Source organism: Pongo pygmaeus, chromosome 4, assembly GCF_028885625.2.
Source record: "Pongo pygmaeus isolate AG05252 chromosome 4, NHGRI_mPonPyg2-v2.0_pri, whole genome shotgun sequence".
NCBI classification, from domain to species: Eukaryota; Metazoa; Chordata; class Mammalia; order Primates; family Hominidae; genus Pongo; species Pongo pygmaeus.
Window position 1 is genome coordinate 117,759,001 of NC_072377.2, and position 6,000 is coordinate 117,765,000.

Sequence of the window (6,000 nt, forward strand, 5' to 3'; positions counted from 1 at the left end):
CGTTGCTTTAAATATCTATTTTAAATGACCCCTAACTTTACATCTCCAGACCTCACCTACCCCTTGATTTAAATATACCTTATCACTGTTATCTCCAGTTGGATGTCTGTTAGGTGAATAAAATTGGATACTCCTCAAACAACTTCTGATCCCCTCCCTACGTACCTTCCTCTCAACCTGTGCTTTTCTTGTGTTTCCCTTTTCAATAAATGGTCACTATCATTCACGTAGTTGCTAAGGCAGCAAAGCATACAGAAAGTCTACTGTCATATTGCATGTATAATTCATTAGCAAATCCTGTTTACTTTGCATTCTAAAATAAATCCTGAATATGACCACTTTTCACTTCCCCTGCTGTACATTTCACTCCCCCTACTGTACATTTCACTCCCCTAGTCCAAGCTAGCCTCTCTTCTGGACTATTGCAGTAGCCCATTAACCATTTCTGTTTTTCTGTTACTGCAGTCTGTTCTCCACAGAAAAATAAGACTGATCTTTTCATAAAGGAAATTGGATCATTCCACTTGCCTGTTCTCAACTCTCCCCGGCTTCCAATTACACTGTGGATAAAAATCAAAGTCCTTTCCATGATTAGGCCTCTGGCTGCCTCCTTGATCTTATTTTTTGCCACTTGCCTCCTTGTTCACTGTGCCTAGACACACTTGTCTCCTTGATATTCTTCATGTGTGCCAACACATTGCCTTTGGGACTTTGTTTTGTTGTTTCCTATGCCTAGAAAACTATCTCCACCGGTAATCACATGGCCCAATGCCTACTTATTTAGGTCTCTGCTTACATATTGCCTTCTCTTTTCTGACCACCGTACTAAAATTGTACCATTTTCTCACGATATTTCCTTACTCTGCTTTATTATTCTTTATTGTACTTTCATTACCTGTCATGTATTTTTTATTTTTCGTTACTTATTTCATCTACTAGAATGAAAACTACATGAGGGCAGAAACTTTGTGTTTTACTTATCTCTGTATCACCAGAGAGTCATTGTTTATTAAGTGCTGAAAAATCTTTGTTGAATAATGATATTATTATTATTATTATTATTGTTATTTTTGAGACGAAGTCTCTCTCTGTCACCAGACTGGAGTGCAGTGGTGTGATCTTGACTCACTGCAACCTCTGCCTCCCGGCATCAAGTGATTCTTCTGGCTCAGCCTCCTGAGTAGCTGGGACTACAGGCGTGCGTCACCTATTTTTTTTGTATTTTTAGTAGAGACAGAGTTTCACCATGTTGGCCAGGATGGTCTCAATCTCTTGACCTTGTGATCTGCCTGCCTCAGCCTCCCAAAGTGCTAGAATTACAGGCTTGAGCCACCACACCCAGCCAAATAATGATATTACTTTTAATCATCTTTACCACATGATAATCTGTTGCAACATGTTTAGTGACAGGAAGTTCACTACCTTTCTTTTGAATTTGAATTGTTTCAGTAGTTAACTTTTTAGTATGTTGATGTGAAATCTAACTACATAGTATCTCCCTTTTTCTGCTTCTGGAGTGATCATATGTATTTATGCCTGACAGACTTCTAGGTATATGAAGATGATTATTTTTCCTTTAATTTTTTTGTTTTTTGGGCTGACTGTACCTATTACTTCAACTGTTCTTTAATATAACATGATATCTGGTCCCCTCCTTCCCTGGTCCGCCTTCTCTGGATATGTTCTATTTTATCCCTTTTAAAAACCGATAGTTCTGAGTGTTAATCTCTTAGTAACCATCTTAGCCTAAAACCTTCTACTCTTTACTGATATTGAGAGGTGACACCGTGCTGGCAGTCCTCACAGCCCTCGCTCACTCTTGGCGCCTCCTCTGCCTGAGCTTCCATTTTGGCGGCACTTGAGGAGGCCTTCAGCCCACCGCTGCACTGTGGGAGCCCCTTTCTGGGCTGGCCAAGGCCGGAGCCCACTCCCTCAGCTTGCAGGGAGGTGTGGAGGGAGAGGCGCGAGCAGGAACCGGGGTTGTGTGAGGCGCTTGCGGGCCAGCTGGAGTTCCGGGTGGGCGTGAGCTTGGCGGGCCCCGCACTTGGAGCAGCCGGCCGGCCCTGTCGGCCCCGGGCAATGAGGGACTTAGCACCCGGGCCAGCGGCTGTGGAGGGTATACTGGGTCCCCCAGCAGTGCCAGCCCACCGGCGCTGCACTCGACTTCTCGCCGGGCCTTAGCTGCTTTCCCGTGGGGCAGGCCTCGGGACTGCAGCCTGCCATGCCTGAACCTTCCCCCGCCTCCGTGGGTTCCTGTGCAGCCGGAGCCTCCCCGACGAGCGCCGCCCCCTGCTCCATGGCGCCCAGTCCCATCGAGCACCCAAGGGCTGAGGAGTACCAGCACACGGCGCGGGACTGGCAGGCAGCTACACCTGCAGCCCCGGTGCGGGATCCACTGGGTGAAGCCAGCTGGGCTCCTGAGTCTGGTGAGGACGTGGAGAGTCTTTATATCTAGCTCAGGGATTGTAAACACACCAATCGGCACTCTGTATTTAGCTCAAGGTCGTGAGTGGACCAGTCGACACTCTGTAGCTAGCTGCCCTGGTGGGGCTTTGGAGAACCTTTTTGTCTAGCTCAGGGATTGTAAACACACCAATCGGCACTCTGTATTTAGCTCAAGGTCTGTGAGTGCACCAATTGACACTCTGTATCTAGCTGCTCTGGTGGGACCTTGGAGAACCTTTATGTCTAGCTCCGGGATTGTAAACACACCAATCGGCACTCTGTATTTAGCTCCAGGTCTGTGAGTGCACCAATCGACACTGTAGCTAGCTGCCCTGGTGGGGCCTTGGAGAACTTTTATGTCTAGCTCAGGGATTGTAAACACACCAATCGGCACTCTGTATTTAGCTCAAGGTCTGTGAGTGTACCAATCGACACTCTGTAGCTAGCTGCTCTGGTGGGGCCTTGGAGAACTTATGTCTAGCTCGGGGATTGTAAACACACCAGTCGGCACCCTGTGTTTAGCTCAAGGTTTGTGAGTGCACCAGTCGATACTCTGTATCTAGCTGTTCTGGTGGGGCCTTAGAGAACCTGTGTGTCCAAACTCTGTATCTAGCTAATCTGATAGGGACATGGAGAACCTTTGTATCTAGCTCAGGGATTGTAAATGCACCAATCAGCACCCTGTCAAATCAGGCCACTCAGATCTACCAATCAGCAGGATGTGGGTGGGGCCAAATAAGAATAAAAGCAGGCTGCCCGAGCCAGCATTGGCAACCTGCTCGGGTCCCCTTCCACACTGTGGAAGCTTTGTTCTTTCACTCTTTGCAATAAATCTTGCTACTGCTCACTCTTTGGGTCCACGCTGCTTTTATGAGCTGTAACACTGACCGCGAAGATATGCAGCTTCACTCCTGAAGCCAGCGAGACCAGGATCCCACCAGGAGGAACAAACAACTCCAGACGTGCTGCCTTAAGAGCTGTAACACTCACCGCGAAGGTCTGCAGCTTCACTCCTGAACCAGAGAGACCACGAACCCACCAGAAGGAAGAAGCTCCGAACACATCCGAACATCAGAAGGAACAAACTGCAGACGCGCCACCTTAAGAGCTGTAACACTCACCGTGAGGGTCCGCAGCTTCATTCTTGAAGTCAGTGAGACCAAGAACCCACCAATTCCGGACACAATATTAATTCAGCCAACCCCATTGTCTTATTGATTCATATTGTTTTTGAAATTTTTAGTTCTTTTTTTAAACTTATGATTTTATTAAATTAAATTATTTAATCATCATGTACTTGTTTTGAATTTTTTTGAGCTTGAGACATTCTGTTTATTCGTTATAAATTTTATCTTAAAGTTAGATTTGGCCCGTTGTTTCTGCTTAACAATTTTTAAAAAAATTCTCATTGTTATCTATTGCATTAATAAGCTTTCTCTGTTTGTTAATTTGAGGTGCCTGGGTCAATTACCAAGCATGTGGTATGCTGCAAGGGACTTTAGGTCAATATTTGGGTGTGGTTGTTCAAGCAGTTACAATCTGACACATCTTCTAGTCTGACTTCTTAAAAAATAAGTGAGGGTTTTTTGACTTTTTTTTTTCTCTTTGTAAATGTATGTTGGCTCCTATTGATTTATTTTTTAAAGCTCATTATTCTTTTTCGTTTTGTTTTGTTTTGTTTTGAAACAGGGTCTCACTTTATTACCCAGGCTGGAGTGCAGTGGCGCTATTGTGGCTCACTGCAGCCTTGACTTCTGGGCTCAGGTGATTCTCCCACCTCAGCCTCCAGAGCTTTGGATTTAGATATTTCTAATATGCCCCAAACTGAATACTTCATCTCTTCTGCAAAACTTGTTTCTCTTCTTTTGTTGAAGAGCTGGCCAGGCTGGTTTTGAACTTCTGGGCTCAAGCGACCCGCCCACCTTTGCCTGCCAAAGTGCTGGGATTACAGACATGAGCCACTGTGCTTGGCCCTCATTATTGATTTTTTGAAAAATAATTGATCTCCATTTTTAAAAGTAACTTTTTGGATTTGAAAGTGTAGATATTTGTTCATCTGCAGTTTTCTTGCGTTCTTTTTCTATTATTTTAAAAAATATTTACTCTGAAGAGTTTACCAATCTTACTTGAAAGTTAAGGAATTTGAATTCTGAAAACAGTGACTTTAAAATATTTATGATGCATTTTAAGTATTTAAGTATTATCCTTAGCTTTCTTCCTGATATTTCTTTAGTGAATACTAGACTGTTAATTTGATTATGGTCATCCTGTGTAGACTCAGGTCTCTTCTCTGCTCTTATGTACAGTTTGTACATTGCCCAGAGTCCGGTGTTCTAATGTTTTAAGCCATGTGAGGAAAACTAAAATGTTACAGTAGCTCAGTCATTCACTTCTCATCTTTTTATTTCATTTCTAAAATCTCAACCCTTAATTTGCACCAGAACTGAAAATATGTCATATGATTTAGGAAACTCTGGGCTTCATAGATTTCTTTTTAGTACCATCATTTTCCCCATGATCATGTAGAAGCAGCTAATAATCAGTTAAGATTTGACATTCTCTGTCATACTTACTGTATCTATTGCTGCATTACAAATGATTCTAACACTTAGAAGCCTGAAACATTTATGATCTCATAGTTTCTGAGAGTCAAGAATCTGGGAGTGGTTTAGCTGAGTGGTCTGGCTCCAAGTCTCTCATGAGGTTGCGGTTAAACTGTTGGTAGGGGCTGCATTCATCTGAAGGTTTTTGGGGCTGGAAGGTCTGCTTTCAAGAAGCCTTACTTACATAGCTTTTGGCAAGAGTCCTCAGTTTGTTGCTGGCTGTTGGCAGAATTGCCATGAGTTCTTGTCAACTGTCCTTCTCAATAGGGCTGCCTTATTCTACCTGTGAGGTGCAGCTGGCTTCTCTGAGAGTGATTCAAGAGAGAAAGAAAAAGAGCAGGAGGAAGTTGTAGTTACTTTTTATGACCTAGTTTCCAGAGTTGCACACCACCTCTTTCACGTTATTCTGTTCATTAGAATGAGTCACTTAGTCCAGTTTATATTCAGGGAGAAGGGAATTAGGCTCCACCTCTTGAAGGGAGGAATGTTAAAAATGTTTTAAATGTTTCACATTTATTCATACCCTTCTGAATGAAGGGTATGATGCTGTTCTCCAAGGCCATGAATTGAATATTCAGTTGAAGTAATTTTCATACAGTGAGTACAGATCAAAATAAATTGATCTTTTAAAATGCCTGACCATCCCAGACTTATTGAATCTGAATCTCTGAGTAAGGTATGGCTATCTGTGCTTTTAAAAATACAAAGCAGAAACAACAACAACAAACCCACCCCAAAAAACAAACCCCAAAGCAAAATAAAAATACATGCCATTATATATTTGTCCAAATCCATAAAATGCACAAAACCAAGAGTGAATCCTAATGTAAACTATGGACTTTGGTTGATGTGTCAGTGCAAGTTCATCAGTTGTAACAAATGTTCCACTCTAGTGGGGGATGTTGATAATGGGGGAGGCTATGTATGTGTGAGGCAAGGGACATATGGGATA

At 43.1% G+C, this 6,000-nt stretch overlaps 1 protein-coding gene across 3 annotated transcripts in view; it reads left to right on the plus strand.

Moving 5' to 3' along the window:
* The window catches only part of YTHDC2 (YTH N6-methyladenosine RNA binding protein C2), an 82,438-nt gene that overhangs the window by 29,645 nt on the left and 46,793 nt on the right, over window positions 1-6,000 (plus strand). The window lies entirely within an intron of this gene.